Below are 17,735 nucleotides of genomic sequence, written 5' to 3'. Positions count from 1 at the left end.
ACAAAATGTTAAAGCAAGACTAAAACTCAGTGAGGCATATTCAATCACATTGCTTTACCCAAAATTTATTGTATTTATATATTAATAGTAGTATTTTAGTGAGAGTGAAAGTGATTTTATATATTTAATATTTACCTCATTCTAAAATGTCTATTTGTATTTATTATTATTATTATTTTTTAAAGATTTTATTTATTTATTTATTTGACAGAGGGAGAGAGTGAGAGAGGGAACACAAGCAGGGCGAGTGGGAGAGGGAGAAGCAGGCTTCCCACCGAGCAGGGAGCCCGATGCGGGGCTCGATCCCAGGACCCTGGGATCATGACCTGAGCCGAAGGCAGACGCTTAACGACTGAGCCACCCAGGCGCCCCTATTTGTATTTATTATTCATAATATACTAGTATCATGTTTTTTTTTAAGAAAACTATAAGTAATCATATATTGAGAAGGTCCAATTTCTTTACTGAAATATGTGACTTATTAGAAATGTTTGAATGTTTAATAGTTTATTTCTTCATTCTGTATGTTTTGACTTTCTAATTAGGTTGAGAAAGCTTTGGCACATATAGTTTTTGAACTCACCGTCTTTAGGACATTGGTTAGCATATAAGAATAGGCAATAATAAAAATATGCATCACTTATCAAATGCTATGCCAGAAATTATACTGGTGCTTTACAGTATAGTACAAGCTGCCAAGGAATATTTTGTTTAAACCTCACAGCATATCTATGAGGTAGGCAATATGATCTTCTTATGACATGCTAGGAAACTGAAAGTCAGAGCCCCTAAACAACTTTCTCAAGTTTGCAAAGTTAGTTAAGGGACAAACTAACTTAAATACATTTTTTTGGATCTGAATATTAATATTACTAATAAAATAATTATAGTAATCATAATATCTAAAATTTATTGTTATTACATGCCAGCATTCTAAGTGGCATGTACTATTCTAATTATTCTATTCTGTACCTAGAGTTTAAAATAGAATTTAAATAACCCATGCTGGTAATTGGCGGAGGTAATATTCAAGCCCTAGAGACTATCTCTAAGTATATTCTATTGTCCCTCAAGACTGTGCTCTTTCCAATATGCCACCCTTCTTACAGATTGATTGACACTCACCAGCAATAATATAATCATTGTTAAACTCATCATCCTTAGATCATTTCTAGGTTTTCATATTTTAAATGAATTCTTCAAAAAGTTAAGATTACTGAGTGCAAAATGTTGGAAGCCAAAGGCTTGGAATTGGAAAATTTTAAAAATTGGAAAAATTTTAAAAATTGACCACATAAATTAAGTTCTGGACTCTAGGTGATTTAAGAATAACTGTTTTGCTTACTTGTTGAATTTAGCTTTAGAATTGTCTCACTTCTCCACTGAGCATGTATGCTGGTAGGGACAATGTTCTTTTCATATTTAGACAATAATACTAAGGTATTCACTGTAAAATATGTGGCAAGTTGGTTAGCCATTATTTAAATCAGTTTTTGTTTTGTTTGTTTTTTGTTGTACTTGCCACTTGTGAATATTGAATTCTAGACTTCGTACTTGTGGCATCTCAGAATTCAAGTCACTTGCAAAAAATTTAGATTGGAACATTGTACATTGTCTATTTACAAGTGCCTTAACAATCAACCCTTTGTACCTATTTCTTGCTATTGATTGAAATGTCTTCAAGGGAAATAGGATAAAAGAAGCAGATATACATTTTGCTTACTGCGATGAAAATTGTTCTGCTAAATATTGAGGAATCCTAAGTTTAAACCAGTTTGTGCATCCCCAGAGTCTGTGGAACACTTACTGTGACTGTATAGTTTCATTTCTGTTGAAAGAAAATTTAGTCTCAGTTCAGGGATTATAATGCTATGTTGTATTAATAAGCTTCCTATTATGCTAAACCAGCTGGACACACTTGACTAACTCTGGAAAGCAGTGGATGAATATGTTAGCTGTCTGGCCCAAGTTCTAACTTTCCATCTGTGAGTTGGACCCATTTGCTGATACTGCTACTTGGGAGATTATTAATAAAGTTAAACAAGTGTTTATAAGAGCAGTTGAAAGGTGGGCACAGAAGGGGAAGATAGAGAAGGCATTTGGAAATACAACTGTTACTATTTATTAGGCTTTTCAAACTTAGACCTCTTAGATCTGAGAAAAAGTTTGAGCTCTAGATAAAATAGTTATAGGAGGATTTTTATTTCAGTTCAGTTTAATTCGACAAATACTGTTTCACTATCCCCACTAGGAGTGAATACAAATGAGATACTATGTATTGTTGGGTCAAGCCACAGACTGAGTAACCCTGGATGTGACCTTTCAAACAAATATCTGGAAAGAACAAAATATGAGGCAAGTCCAGGACTTTTCAGATTCTCATTCATTCTCATTCTCTCTCTCTCCCTCTCTCTCTCATACGCTCTTACCAATTTAGCTACCAATCTTATTTACAAAGAATAATTAAACATAGATCATGAGGGTAAATATTCAAGTGGCTTGATGTTTTCTTCAAACGCAAAGATATCTCGAGAAGAATTACGTCATTGAACAAGAGTGAAAATAACAACTTTAATCATATAATAAAACACTTCATGTACTTTACAAATAATATTTCTTACTAATAGTCTGACATACTGACAATGCTCTGTCATATATTAGATTACAGAAATATATGTATTAATTAGATTGTGGAGAACATTATGTGAACTTCTGGTACAGTCAAAAGAGAATAAAGATGTACTGATTTTCAGCTATTTTCAATGTGAGCAAAAGCTTTACTCACAAGGCCCTTAAGATGAGATTTCATGAAATTTTCAATAAACACCTATGAGGATCCACTATATATCAAGCAGAACTCTGAACATCTAGCAAGAGAAAAAAATGCAAAACATATGTTCACAAGATTATGTGCTGAGTGTGATAATAGAGGTAAGACCAAGGGAATATGTTACCATGGATTGCTATAGATAATGTGTAAGAAAAGTTGTGAGACAAGACTTCAAAGAAGAGCAGAGTTAATCTACTCCTCTAAGATAAAGGAGTTCACTGGCAGGGGGTGGGGGAAACAGAGGAAAAATATTCTAGGCCCCACAAATCTGAGAGATAATGATAGATAATATTCATGGAGCAATTGCTGGACATTATACTAAAATTCTCAGAATGAGCTAGCTCATTAAATCCTGATTTAGAAAAAATCTTAGGGCACCTGGGTGGCTCAGTTGGTTGAGCGACTGCCTTTGGCTCAGGTCATGATCCTGGAGTCCCGGGATCAAGTCCCACATCGGGCTCCCTGCTCGGTGGGGAGTCTGCTTCTCCCTCTGACCTTCCCCCCTCTCATGCTCTCTCTCTCTCTAATAAATAAATAAATAAATAAATAAATAAATAAATAATCTTAAAAAAAAAGAAAAGAAAAAATCTTACTAGGTAATCTGATTTCAATTGTAAAAATAAGATGCTAAATCTCAGATAGGTTAAGCAACTTAACAAAGATCTGAGAACTAACAAATTATAGTGCCATTGTTTAAACCTAGACAGTATGATACCATAACCCATGCTTTTATTTGTTTGTTTCAAGTTTTATTTAAATTCAAGTTAGTTAACATTTGGTGTAATACGGGTTTCAGGAGTAGAATTTAGTAATTCATCACTTACATATAACACCTAGTGCTCATCACCAACAAATGCTCCCCTTAATGCCCATCACCCATTTAGCTCATCTCCCTCCCACATTTCATGCTTTTAAATAATACATTATACTACTTCCCAAAGGTCCTGAGATGTAAAATAGCATGTTTATAGGGAGTATCAAGAAGATCAATGAGGTACTTGCTTAAAGTAAAGAAAAAAAATCTATCATCTATCTATCTATTATCTGTATCTATGATATTGTTTAGTCTTGGTTTCGGAGAAAGTAGCTACTCGAGATACATTGTAATTATGTCTTTATTGTTTTGTACCCAACATGAGACTCTAAATTCCTTGAAATGCAAAGATTGAGTTTTTGATTTCCAGTGCTCACTGGTACTGAATAAAGTATAAAATTCCTTTTTTCTATTTTTTTGTTTTTTGTTTTTCACCTATTCAGGACCTATTCATCTTCTTTCCAGGAAGTTTCTAATTTTTGTTAAGAAATCACTCCTCTCCTCTTAATACATGAGTTTGGTGAACTAATCTCACCCTAAGGGGGACATAGGAACCAGCCAGGAAAATAAGACTATCACATACCTCTAAAACCAAAGATTGGTTTCATAGATGACATATGACCAATCACAGCCAATGAGAAATGCTCTTGGAGTTTATGGGAGTATATTGAAAAGAAAGAATTATTCTTTCTGCTCAGGTTTATGACACAATAGTATGCAAGGCATGAGTTACTGTTAATCATCTTGCCATCACATTTTGGCAACAATTCTTATTCTGCCTAAGTATAAAAGTAATAATGAAGAAAGATATATGACATTATTTGAGTCCCAACTGGGGATAGTAATTGAAACTAACTAAACTTCAGAGTTTCATTTATGTAAATTAATATAAATGTTTCTTGTTTAGGCTAGTTTAAGTATGACTTTGTGTGTCTTAAAACAAAAAAAATTTATTATTTCATGCTCTGGAAGCCAGAAGTCCAGAATCAGTATCACTGGGCTAAAATCAAAGTGCCAGCATTGCTGTATTTTCTCTGGAGGCTCGAGGGGAGAATGCATTCCTTGCCTCTTCACCTTCTTATTGGTTGTTGACATTCTTTGGCTTGTGGTCACATCACCCCAATCTTCAAGGCCAACATCTTCTAATTCCCTTCTGTTCCATCTTCATATCTCCTTTTCCTATCTGTGTGTAAAATCTCTTTGGCTCCCTTTTATAAGGATGTATGTATTGCTTTTAGGGTCTATCCAGGTTATCCACCCAGAGATGGACAATCTTTCCTTCTCAAAATCCTTAACTTAATCACAACCACAAAGACTCTTATTTTGCCATATAAGGTAACATTTAGAAGTTCCAGGGATTAGGACATGGATATCTTTCAGGGGGCCATTTTTCAGCCTACCACAACTCTCAATGGCCCCTACTTCCCAGTAGTCACACACTTGTGTAATACCCTCCCCTTGGGTAGTGACTTGACCTAGCAACTTCTTTCTAATGAATAGAATATGACAAAAGGGATATAATGGCACTTCTGTGATCAGGGTATAAAACACTTTGATTTCCATCTTGCCAATCTTTTCTCTTTCCATTGCTTTCTTGGTTTACAGATCTTGATAAAGCAAACTGCCATGCTGGATATGCCCATGTGGCAAGGAACTCAGGGAGGCCTCTGTCCAATAGCCACTGAGAATGTGAGGCACAGCACACAAGGAACTGAATCCTGCCAACAGCTATGTGAATAACCTTAGAAGCAGAATCCTTCCCTAGCTGAATCTTTTGATGAAAATACTTTAGCCAACACATTGATTATAGCCTATGAGAGAGATCCTAAAGCAAAGGAGTCTGTTAAGCCATTCTCAGATTCCTGGCCCACAGAAATTGTGAGATGATAAATGTTGTTTTAAGCCACTAAATTTTCAAATAATTTTTTAGGCAGTAACAAATAACTAACAAGGCACTAAGTGAATATTCACTGAATAAAGTGATAAATGAACAAGACTTTTCAGTGTGAACAGTTGGTCTATGCATGATAGAAAATGGATAAAAACAGGAGGAAGGTATGATCTGGAAAAAGATTCAGGTGCAGTAATCAATCAGTGATAATTTGTAATTGTCACAGAGATGGTACACTGTTCTGTGTTACTGAATGAACAAATTTTATCTGAGTATAAATTAAAAGTAAAATATCTACTATCAAGTATATCTACATGACAGCTTTGGTCAACATAGAAAAAGCCACTGACAAAACTGATTCTGTGCATTTTGATAATGATGCCAATGTGCTCTTTACTCTATTTTCTGAAAACCTGTGCATCTGTCTGCTATTGTTATGTAACAAGCAAACACAAAAATTTCAGTGACAAACAATAATAAGCATTTTTTTGCTAACATATCTATAGTTTGAATGAGTGAGTAGAAAATTAGTTGATCTAGATGAGTTTCATCTGAGCAGCTCTAATCTGTAGGTTAACTCTCAGTCAGATCTATAAACTCCTCATTTCCTGGAACCAGTTGGCTCCCAGGACATATTCTTCTCAAGGCACTGGCAAGAGGACAAGCAAAAACATTCAATGGCTCTTATGTAGAGTTGCCAGATAAAATATAGGATATCCAGTTAAATTTAAAGTTCAGATAAACAACAAATAGTTTTTAGCATGAGAAACTTTTTGGAACATACATAAAATATTTGAGACATACTTATACCAAAATACAGTTTATCTGAATTTCAAATTTAACTGATCATCTTGTAGTTTTATTTGCTAAATCTGGTAATCCTAGTCTTAAACCATAGATGTAGAACTGGTATATCATCGCTTCTATCGAAATTTTATTGGCCAAAGAAAGCCAAACGACAGAGCCCAAAATAAAAGGTCAGTACACATATGTCATGGAGAGGAGGAAGTGAATATTTTGCACAACAATCTAATCTACCATGATTTGCCAAGACTTGCAAAAAGATCAATAAAATGTAAGTTAGATATTTTAAACTTTTATTTAGTTTTGAAAAACTCGTGATAATATGTCAGCATTATAAAATAAAATTGCAGGTTCAACAGGCTATAAAGTAAAATTAGTCTCACTATCTTTGTTCTTATGTTTTATAGAAAAGGTAATATACAAATTTTTTGTCTACTGACAAATATGTCAGTAGAGTTTCAATACCCATTTCCTAAAATAATAGCATTTTTTAATTTCAATTCCTATTTGTATTAAAATAATTCTATGTTTATCTGAATACTTCTTTTTTATCAGACCTGGCTACAGTGCAAATTTCTGTTTTATGTCTGGGCTAGAGAACCTATTCTAAGAACAGTTTCAAACATCTTTATATGTTGGAAGTTTTCTTTTAATTAAAAAAAAATTAACACTGCTTTTTAAAGCAGTTTTAGTTTAGCAGTTTAAAGCAGCAATATTGAGGGGAAAGTACAGAGATTTTTTTATATAACCCCACCCCCAAACATGCATAGCTTCCCCCAGTTATCAACATTTCTCGCCAGAGTGGTACATTGTCACACTTGATGAACCTTTATTGACATATTATAATCCCAAAGTCTGCAGTTTATCTTTCCATTCTCTCTTGCTGTTATACACTCTGTGGGTTTGGACAAATGTATAATGACATGTATTTCATTATTATGGTATCATACAGAGTATTTTTTACTGCCCTGAAAAAATCCTCTGTGATCTACCTATTCATTTTCCCCTCTCCCTCAACCTCTGGCAACCACTGATCTTTTTAATATCTCCATATTTTTGTCTTTTCCAGAATGTCATATAGTTGGAATCATATAGTGTGTAGCCTTCTCAGATTGAATTCTTTCACTTAGTAATACGCATTTATGTTTCCTCCATGTATTTTCATGACTTGATAGCTCATTTCTTTTAGCACTGAATAATATTCCATTGCCTGAATGCAGCACAGATTATTTGTCTATTCACCAGTGGAAGGACATCTTGGTTGCTTCTAAGTTCTGGCAATTATAAATTAAGCTGTTACAAACATCCATGTGTAGGTTTTTGTGTGAAGATAAGTTTTCAACTCCTTTGGGTAAGGTAAATACCATAGAGTATGACTGCTGCATCCTATGGTAAGAGTATATTTGCTTTTGTAAGAAGCTGCCAAACTGTCTTCCAAAGTGGCTATACCATTTTGTATGCCCACCAGCAATCAATGAGAGTTCCTGTTGCTCCACATCATTAGCATTTGGTGTTGTCAGTGTTCCAGATTTTGCCCATTTCAATAGGTTCTGTAGTGGTATCTTTTTGTTTTAATTTGCATTTCCCTGATGACACATGATGTGGAACATCTTTTCATATGCTAATTTGCCATCTGTATATCTTTGGTGAGGAATCTCTTAAGATGTTTGGCCCATTTTTTAATCAGGTTGCTTGTTTTCTTATTTTTGAATTTTAAGAATTCCTTGTATATTTTGGGGCACCTGGGTGGCTCAGTTGGTTAAGCGACTGCCTTCAGCTCAGGTCATGATCCTGGAGTCCCAGGACCGCATCCCTCATCTGGCTCCCTGCTCAACGGGGAGTCTGCTTCTCCCTCTGACCCTCCTCCCTCTCACGCTCTCTCTCACATTCTCTCTCTCTCTCAAATAAATAAATAAAATCTTTTTTAAAAAAATTCTTTGTATATTTTGGATAACAGTCCTATACTGGATATGTCTTACATAAATATTTTCTCCCAGTCTGTGGCTTGTCTTCTCATTCCCTTGACAGTGTCTTTCATAGCACAGAAGTTTTGAAGTTTCACAGCACAGAAGTTTTTAAGCATAGCTTATCAATTATTTCTTTCATGCATCATGCCTTTGGTGTTGGATCTAAAAAGGCATCACCATACCCAAGGTCATTGAGGTTTTCTTCTTTGTTATCTTCTAGGTTTTTTATAGTTCAACAGTTTATATTTAGATCTGTGATCCATTTTGAGTTCATTTTTTTGAAAGGTGTAAGGTCTGTGTCTAGGTTCATTTTTTTGCATGCTAAGTCCAGTTGTTCTAGCACCATTTGTTGAAAAGACTATTTTTGTTCCATTCTATTGCTTTTGCTCCTTTGTCAAAGATCAGTTGACTATATTTAAGTAGGTCTATTTCTAGGCTCTCTATTCTTTTCCATTGATCTATTTGTCTCTTCTTTCACCAGTACCACACTGACTCGATTACAGCAGCTTTATAATAAGTTTTAAAGTCAAGTAGTGTCAATCCTCTGACTTTGTTCTTCTGCTTCACTACTGACATGGCTATTCTGGATTTGTCTCTTCATATAAACTTCAGAATCAATTTGTTGATATCCACAAAATACTTGCTAAGATTTTGTTTGGGATTACATTCAATCTATACATCAGGTTGGAAGAACTAAAAAAAAAAAAATTATGTTTTTGTATGGATTATTTTATAAAATCTGAGCCCGTTTTTTGTTATTATTTTAATTCCACTTAGTTAATATGCAGTGTTATATTAGTTTCAGGTGTACAATATAATAATTTAACAATTCCATACAACATCCTGTGATCATCACAAGTGCACTGCTTAATCCCATCACCTATTTCACCCATCCTCCCACCCATCTCCCCTCTGGTAATGGTCAGTTTGTTCTCTATAGATAAGGGTCTTTTTTTGGTTGGCCTCTCTCTTTTTCTTCCCTATGATTATTTGTTTTGTTTCTTAAATTCCACATATGAGTGAAATCATATGGTATTTATCTTTCTCTGACTTACTTCACTTAGCATAATACTCACTAGCTCCATCCATATCATTGTAAATGGCAAAATTTCATTCTTTTCATGGCTGAGTAATATTACTCTGTGTGTGTGTGTGTGTGTGTGTGTAATACATCTTCTTTACCCATTCATCAGCTGATGGATACTTGGGCTGTTTTCATAGTTTGGCTATTGTACATAATGCTGCTATAAAAATTGGGGTCATGTATCCCTAAGAATTAGTATTTTTATATGTAAATACATATCTTGTATACAATACCTACTAGGGCAATTGCTGGATTGTAGGGTTGTTCTATTTTTAACTTTTTGAGGAATCTCCATACTGTTTTCTAGAGTGGCTACATCATTTTGCATTCCCACCAACAGTGCAAAATTGGTGATTTTAGCTATTCTGACAGGTGTGAGGTGATATCTCATTGTAGTTTTGATTTGTACTTCCCTAATGATCAGTAATGTTGAGCATCTTTTCATGTGTCTGTTGGCCATCAGTATGTCTTCTTTGAAAAAATGTCCATTCATGTCTATTCATATGGATTATTCATTTTGGGGGTGTTGTTTTATAAGTTTTTAAAATATTTTGGATACTAACCCTTGATCAAATGTGTCATTTGCAAATACCTTCTCCCATTCTGTAGGTTGCCTTTTAGTTTTATTGATTGTTTCCTTCACTGTGTAGAAGCTTTTTATTTTGATGTAGTCCCAATAGTTTAATTTTGCTTTTTCCCCCTTGTCTCAGGAGACATATCTAGAAAAAAATTGTTACAGCTGATGTCAAAGAAATTACTGCCTGTGTTCTCTTCTAGGATTTTTATGGTTTCAGGTCTCATATTTAGGTCTTTAATCCATTTTGAATTTATTTTAGTGTATGGTGTAAAACAGTAGTCCAGTTTCATTCTTTTGCATGTTGCTATCCAGTTTTCCCAACACCATTTGTTGAAGAGATTGTCTTTTTCCTATTAGATATTCTTTCCTGCTTTGTTGAAGATTGACCATAAAGCTGTGGGTTCATTTCTGAGTTTTCTGTTCTGTTCCACAGATCTATATGTCTATTTTTGTGCTAGTACCATACTGTTTTGATCACTACAGCTTTGTAATATAACTTAAAGTCTGGAATTGTGATGCCTCTAGGTTTACTTTTCTTTTTCAAGATTGCTTTGGCTATTTGGGGTCTTCCATACAATTTTTGGATTATTTGTTCTAGCTAAAATCAGAGCCCATTTAAACATCTCTGATAATTTTGATTTAGTAATAGAACTGTTTTACTCTAGATTAATGGATCACTCTCTCTTGTCCTAATTTAGATGTGATTTGTACTTACTCAGCTTCTGCTATATGCTCTGGCATGGCATACTTTAAAAAAATACAAGGTGAAGCAATATTGATATTATCTCACAGCAGGGATCATTCAGAAACAGACAAGCAAGAATGTTGAAATGTGGGAGCATAACTTGACTATTTGAATGGCCTTTTGGATGCCTTATATTCATCCCTTCACTCATTTATTCATTATTTAGTCTGTAAGCATTTCTTGTGTCTACAGCATAAAAGACATTGTGTGAGATGTTGAGAAAAGAATGAAGAAGGCACAAATCATCTAAAATAATATAACGAATACCTTTTTCTTTTAGTACGAGATAATATACCACATCCTTTACATACACTGTTGCATATAATCATCACTGTAAGCCAGATAAGTTGAGAATTTTATTCTCATTATACTAGTTAAGAAACAGAGCTATGAGGCTGGACTTGCCAAAGATTACAAAGTTAATGATTCATACAACCAGAATTTAAACACAAATCTTTTTTTCTTTCCCTTCTAGAAAACATGCTCTTTACCCTAATTTCACTGTCTGATAAGGAAAACTTCTATGAATGTAGTAGACATTGGGCACGGTTTGAGAACATGTGCTTTGGAATCAAATTAACTCAGGTTCAATTTCTGAAAACTCAGGGCTATATAATACTGCACAAGTTACTTAGAGCTTCAATGTTCAGTTGATTTTCAAGAGAGAAAAATGGACAAAACATCATTGCTATCACAGGCTTCTTAACCAGCATTGTGCCTGGAACATAATGTGTATATCCTAGTAGGAACTCAGTAAACCCTTGTGGGATAAATGTAATAAAGCATATTAAGTGTGTTGCACACTCTACCCAGCATATCATCGGTATTTAATAAATGCCAAATTCCCAAAACTCCCCTGACTACTGGTGCTCTGATTTCTAATAAGTTCTCGGCTCTTTTTCAAATGTATTTTTTCTTTATTTCACAGATTCCCCCAATTTGTTATAATGGCTAGTTTCAATCTGATAATAGTTAAAATTTTTATATTAACTTATCTAAATCAATAAAAGAATAATTAGGGAACCTCTGCTTTACTGAAATATGTGATTAATTGTGTTATATAGGAAACATTCTTATCACTGATCTTGTCATATCACATTTAATCCACATAGCAATTCCAGGAGGAAACTGGGTTTAATAATGTTAATAAGAAACAAATATTATCTGACTCCATGCCATAATAATCAAACCCAGTGATATTTCATGGACATGTGAGTTTTATAAAATAGATAAATCTAGTTGTGTATACACAAGACAGATCAATAATTGCTCTGTACAGGAGAATAATTGGTCTAAATCAATTTTTCACTCCTCTATAATCATTCTGACCCAACATAGTTGTAATGTAGGGGTCTATACTAATTATTAAGTACACTTCAGGTCTGAGAAAGTGATCGGTCTTAGATTAATTTTGCCTGGTAATCTGCTTCACATAATCACTGCTTTATTCCCCCAAACAATGAAGCTACACTCCTCTTAAGGAAAATCTTCAAACACAACCTTTTCAAACTGGTTGGTGTGGTTTACCACTATTGGGTTGAAGGAAAGCAGATAAGAAATCTGACATATTTCTTTGACTGAAAGGATGTTGTGCTATTCACCAATATTAAGAGAATAGGAGGATCAAGTATTTTTTTTTAAGGTAAGATATCAAACTTAACATTATTTGGTCTAGGAACTCAATTTTAACTCAGATTAGTTCTAGGATGTAATATAAGGCTGCAGGGAGTATAAAATAGCTTTAGACTCAGAGTAATTTTATTTGAATTTCATGTCCCTCCTCTACTAGCTGTGTGACCTTGGGAATGTACTTGCGATCTTGTTTTTTTCTCTTTTCTAAATAAAGATGATATTCCTTTACAAGGCTGTTATAAGGATGAGATAAAGTATATAAAGTGCTTAGAACAGAGCCTAACATAGTACAAGACACCCAGGAAAGACGTCTATTAAGCAATTTAAGGCATGGTGACATTGCTCAGGAGCAAAGTTAGAGCTATGGAGATAGAGATTTGAGAGTCACCACTAAATAGATAATAACATATGAATACGTCCTCAAATTTGAAAAAAGAGGTAGTTCATTTTGAGCTATAAAAATATTTAGTTCATCTGAAGATACCATTAAGGTGAAAGCTTCATTGCTAGTTGTAATCTTAACATTGAATATAGTCAATCTTGAGTTTTGAGTCCCAGGCTCTGCGAGCAGAAAGCAAGCTAGGGCTTTAGAAACCCAGAATGACAAGACACTATTTCTGCCTGTCTGTTCAGTGGTGTGTCCATGCTGATTTCAAACCAAATAATCATCACTCGATTGGTGAGTCCGATGATGCTTTTATCACAGCAGGATACATTCTCCTTGTCAAAATTGGAACCAATTATGCAAATGAAATTTGAAGAGTTCATTAGCTAAATGATAATTGGAGCAACTTGCACTAAAGAAATGATATACAAAACTTTTATCAAGAAAAATTACTTCATTTTTTCAATAAACTTTAAAAGGCTTCTCTGTAAATGATAAGTAAATAAAGATTTTAGAATTATTTTATAGATATTTAATGGATTCACTGCCGACATCCTGTTCACAATGCATTTTAATATTTGTTCCTTTGCTGATGTTTTCTTGGTTAAAATATATTGCTTATAGTACTAACAGGAAAGATATTAGGCATTATTTGAAGGTGTTGTATTGTCAATTAAAACAAATGTAATTTCAATAAGCTTTTACTGGAAAAAAATTTAAGCTTTCCTAATCATTCTAGATAGATTTGATAAATCCCATATTTATATATATATGGCAATGATAACATCTATCACTGGCACTGGCCTTATTTAGTCAATGAATTTAAAAGTATTTCCTCTTTTTAAAAATTCCCAGAAAAGTTTGTGTTGAATTATTTTTTCCTTAAATATTTGTTAAAATTTATCAGTAAAATCATCTGGCCTGGAGCTTTATTTGTGGTACATTTTAATTTTAAGTGAGTTTCTAATAGATAGCATATACTTGAGTCTGGCTTTTTTTCTTTTTTTTTTTTTTAAAGCCAATATGACAATCTCTATCTTCAAACTGGGGTATTTCGATCATTAATATGGAATGTGTTATTGATATGGTTAAGTTCATCATCTTGCTATTTGTTTTTCTATTTGTCTCACCTCTCCTTATTCCTTTTTTCTTCTTTTCCTTAACATCTGAAGTCACTAAGCATTTTTTATTATTTCCTTTTATTTATCTTATCATCCTATTAACTATAATTTTTTTAAATTTTAGTGGTTGCATTAAAGTTTATGGTATATATTCTTTAACTTTTTACAGTGTATCTCCAAGTGATATTTTACTACTTTCTGCATAATATAAGAATCTAAGAATAGTATAATTTTGTTTCTCTCTATCTGGCCTTAAGGCTACCATTGCCATACATTTTACTTACAGATATGTAATAAAACCCACAATGCATTGTTACTACTTTTGTTTCAATGGTTAATATCTTTTTAAAAGACTAATAAGAAAACAGTTATACATTTACCCACATGTTTATCATTCCCAGTGTTCTTTGTTCATTTGTGGAGATCTAGATTTTTATTTTATCATTTTTGTTCTACCCAAAGAACTTCTTTTAATATTTCTTGTAGTGTGAATCACCTGGTAATGAATTCTTTTCAGCTTTTCCTGTCTAATCACTTTTTAAATGTATTTCTGTTAGGTATAGAATTCTAGATTGACTGGTATCATTCTTTCTATACTTTGAAAGTGTTGCTATATTTCCTTCTTGCTTGCATTGTTTTCAAGGAGAATTCTGCTGTCATCTTTAAATTTGTTTCTTTCTATGCTATGTGTCTTTTTTTTCCCTCTGGCTGATTTTACAATTTTCTCTTTATTGCAAGTTTTTGAGGAATTTGATCATGCTGGGCTTTAGTTTACTTTTCCACATGGTTCTTGTTTTTGGAATTCATTGAGCTTGGATCTGCAGGCCCACTTCCCTACCTCTCACTTTAGGGACTGTGATTTTATATATTGGGCTTCTTAAAGTTGTCCTAGCAGCTCACTGATGCTCTTTTCATTTATTTTAGCATACTTTTGACTTTGGTCTTTTTTATATCTTCCATATTTCTACTTAATTTTCGAACATATGGAATATATTTATAATAATTATTTTAATGTCATTGTCTACTAATTCTAACATCTGTGTCTATTCTGGCTCCATTTCAATTTACTGATTATTCTCACTGTGGGCCATGTTTCCATGATTTCTTGTATACCAGATAGTATTTAATGGGGTGCCATACATCGTGAATTTTACCTTTTTCAAAGCAGGGTATCTTGGTACTCCTATAAATATCCTTGAGCTTTATTGTAAGATATAATTTATTTTCGGTCTTGCTTTTATATTCTGTAGGTGAGTCCTGAGCAGTGCTCAAACTGGGCTAATTATTCCCTACAACTGAAGAAAGATCTTCGTGATTACTCTATGCAATGCTCTATAAATGAATTTTCCATTTAGGCTGGTGGGAGAAAGCACTATTCCCAGCCCTTTATGAGTACAGAGACAGTGTTCCCTATTTGCTCCAGCCTCAGGTTGCTTATTCACAGGCATGCTCTGATCACTACACAGCTGAGTACCTGGCAGGAATTTTCTGTAAATCTCAAGGGCTTTTTCCTTCATGCAGCTGTCTGGTACTCTGTCAAGCTTATATCAGTTTTTTTAACTCCTTACTAATTTTCTCAACTCAGAGAGTCAGCTGGTTTTTACCTGAATTCCTCTTCTCTGAGCTGTAGCTTGGAATCTCTCTCAAGGCACTAAGTTCAGGAAATTGTAGGGCTTATCATATTTGTTTCTTGTTTTTCATAGGTCGTTTGTAACCTAATTCTAGTGTCTCAAAAAAATTGTTCCATATATTTGTCTGTCTTCTTTGTCATTTTTTTCTGGGCTGTTTTATATTTGAGTATAAATACATATCCTGTTACTCCATCATATTAGATTTTAATCTAGACATGAATATAGTAACTGAATTCCTATTTTTTCTCTAAAAAACCCATGCTTGGGCGCCTGGGTGGCTCAGTTGGTTAAGCGACTGCCTTCGGCTCAGGTCATGATCCTGGAGTCCCGGGATCGAGTCCCGCATCGGGCTCCCTGCTCGGCGGGGAGTCTGCTTCTCCCTCTAACCCTCCTCCCTCTCATGCTCTCTGTCTCTCATTCTCTCTCTCTCGAATAAATAAAATCTTTAAAAAAAAAAAACCCATGCTCTTTACTGTCATGCTATAGTACATTATTACAGATACTGTTGTGTTACTTTTAAAGAAAAAGAAAGACATCACCTTTTCTCTTACAGGGAGTTATAAAGATATACAAGAGGTGCTAAGAAGGTAGTTGGAGAGCTCACTTCTCATTAAGGAAATAGAGAACACTGTCAGCTGTAAGGAGAGGTGGGAAAAGATAAGTAATGGAAAGCTAAAGCCTTCCACTGCCACTGAAGTCAGAAATCCATAAGGAATGGACAAGAGGGTTGCCAAGCAAATATCCACATCCAAGTTATGGTTGGACAGCACAAACTTATAGTAAGCCAAGCTTGATGGTTCCAGCAAACACTGTAGCTCAGAGGCAGGACCCAAGGACAGAAAACTAAATGTGAGGATAATGTAGGGCTTGATACTGGAATGCCAAGAAAGGGGTAGGTCAGAGCAAGAGAGGATGTCAGCAACTGAAGTAATAGAATTCAGGTAACTGAGTTGGCAAAAAAAGAGCACCAGTTAGCCATAAAGGGACTATTTAATAATTTAAGAGAATAATATTCTAAAATATCAGTATCAATATCTTGTGCATGAGAGGAAGAAAGGCAAGAAATGACAAGTGTATTTTGATTTTGAACAGTACTGAGTAAACTCAGGGATAATACTTTATTCTTTTATTTGTGGCACATGACTGATTAGAAGTGAAAATGAAAGTTAACAGAAGCAGAAGGTAATTGACCATGAGATCAAGTGTCTAAAAGATAGTAAGTGCATTGAAAGGAATAATATTTTTGAGCCACATGCTGTAGAATTCTAGGCAGAGAAACACTAACAGAAGGGAGTGAATGTAGATGCACAGCAAAATCTCCAGTGCTGAAGAGCTGAGGGAAGATAATGAGTCAGTGAGGTGTCTGGCTCTGGGCCAAAATCCTATGTGTGATTTTTCTGGCCAAACCATAGGTGATAATAAAGCTTTGTCTCTCAAGTCTCATTGAGGAAATCTGCCCTCCCTGCTTCAGAGCTGGTACCCAGCCAGTGCATTGCAGTTTTCTGGAAGGACTTGAAGCCAACGACTCAATCCCCTATCCTTGGGACAGCCAGACAAATTCATATTCATATTTGCATTCCTAACCTAGACACCTTCATTCAAAATCCTCCTTACTGAGGGCTTTGGCTAAGGTACTTTACTTCACTTTCACTCAGTACATTTCTGTTCCTATCCCTCACAGATGCATGTACATACATATATGTACACACAGAGGCCAATAAAAAGTCAGGAACCTTTTGTTCAGGGGTTCTTGACAGTAAGATGATTTCTTTTGTCTGTCCTAATCCAACTGACTCTTGTCTGGTGCTGATCCATGGAAAGAAATGGAATACTAAAGAGCCATTGCTACTTTTTTGCCTCTGAATAAAGTCTTGAATGTTACTTTCAATTTGTCTCATTGTCCTAATTAGCCACCTTGACATCTGGTTCCTTAACAGTCAGAGCCTAAAAAAATTAACCATTTTCAAACTAAAATGAAATTATTTCAAGCTCCATATGTAACTAAAATTATAAAGCCTCTGCTAGTATCAGTGAAAGAATGTTATATTGTCCTGATAAAAGGTTTATATAAGGGGCACCTGGGTAACTCAGTCCATTGAGCTACCAGCTCTTGATTTCAGCTCAGTTCATAATTTCAGGGTCCTGGGATGAACCCAGCACAGGTCTCCATGCTCAGTGGGGAGCCTGCCTGAGGATTCCCTCTCCCTCTACCCTCCTCCTCTCAAAATAAATAAATAAATCTTAAAAAAAAAAA

Source organism: Leptonychotes weddellii, chromosome 4 (genome assembly GCF_054177405.1).
Source record: "Leptonychotes weddellii isolate Sample4059 chromosome 4, ASM5417740v2, whole genome shotgun sequence".
Taxonomy (NCBI): domain Eukaryota; kingdom Metazoa; phylum Chordata; class Mammalia; order Carnivora; family Phocidae; genus Leptonychotes; species Leptonychotes weddellii.
Note: the sequence above shows the minus strand (reverse complement) of the source record.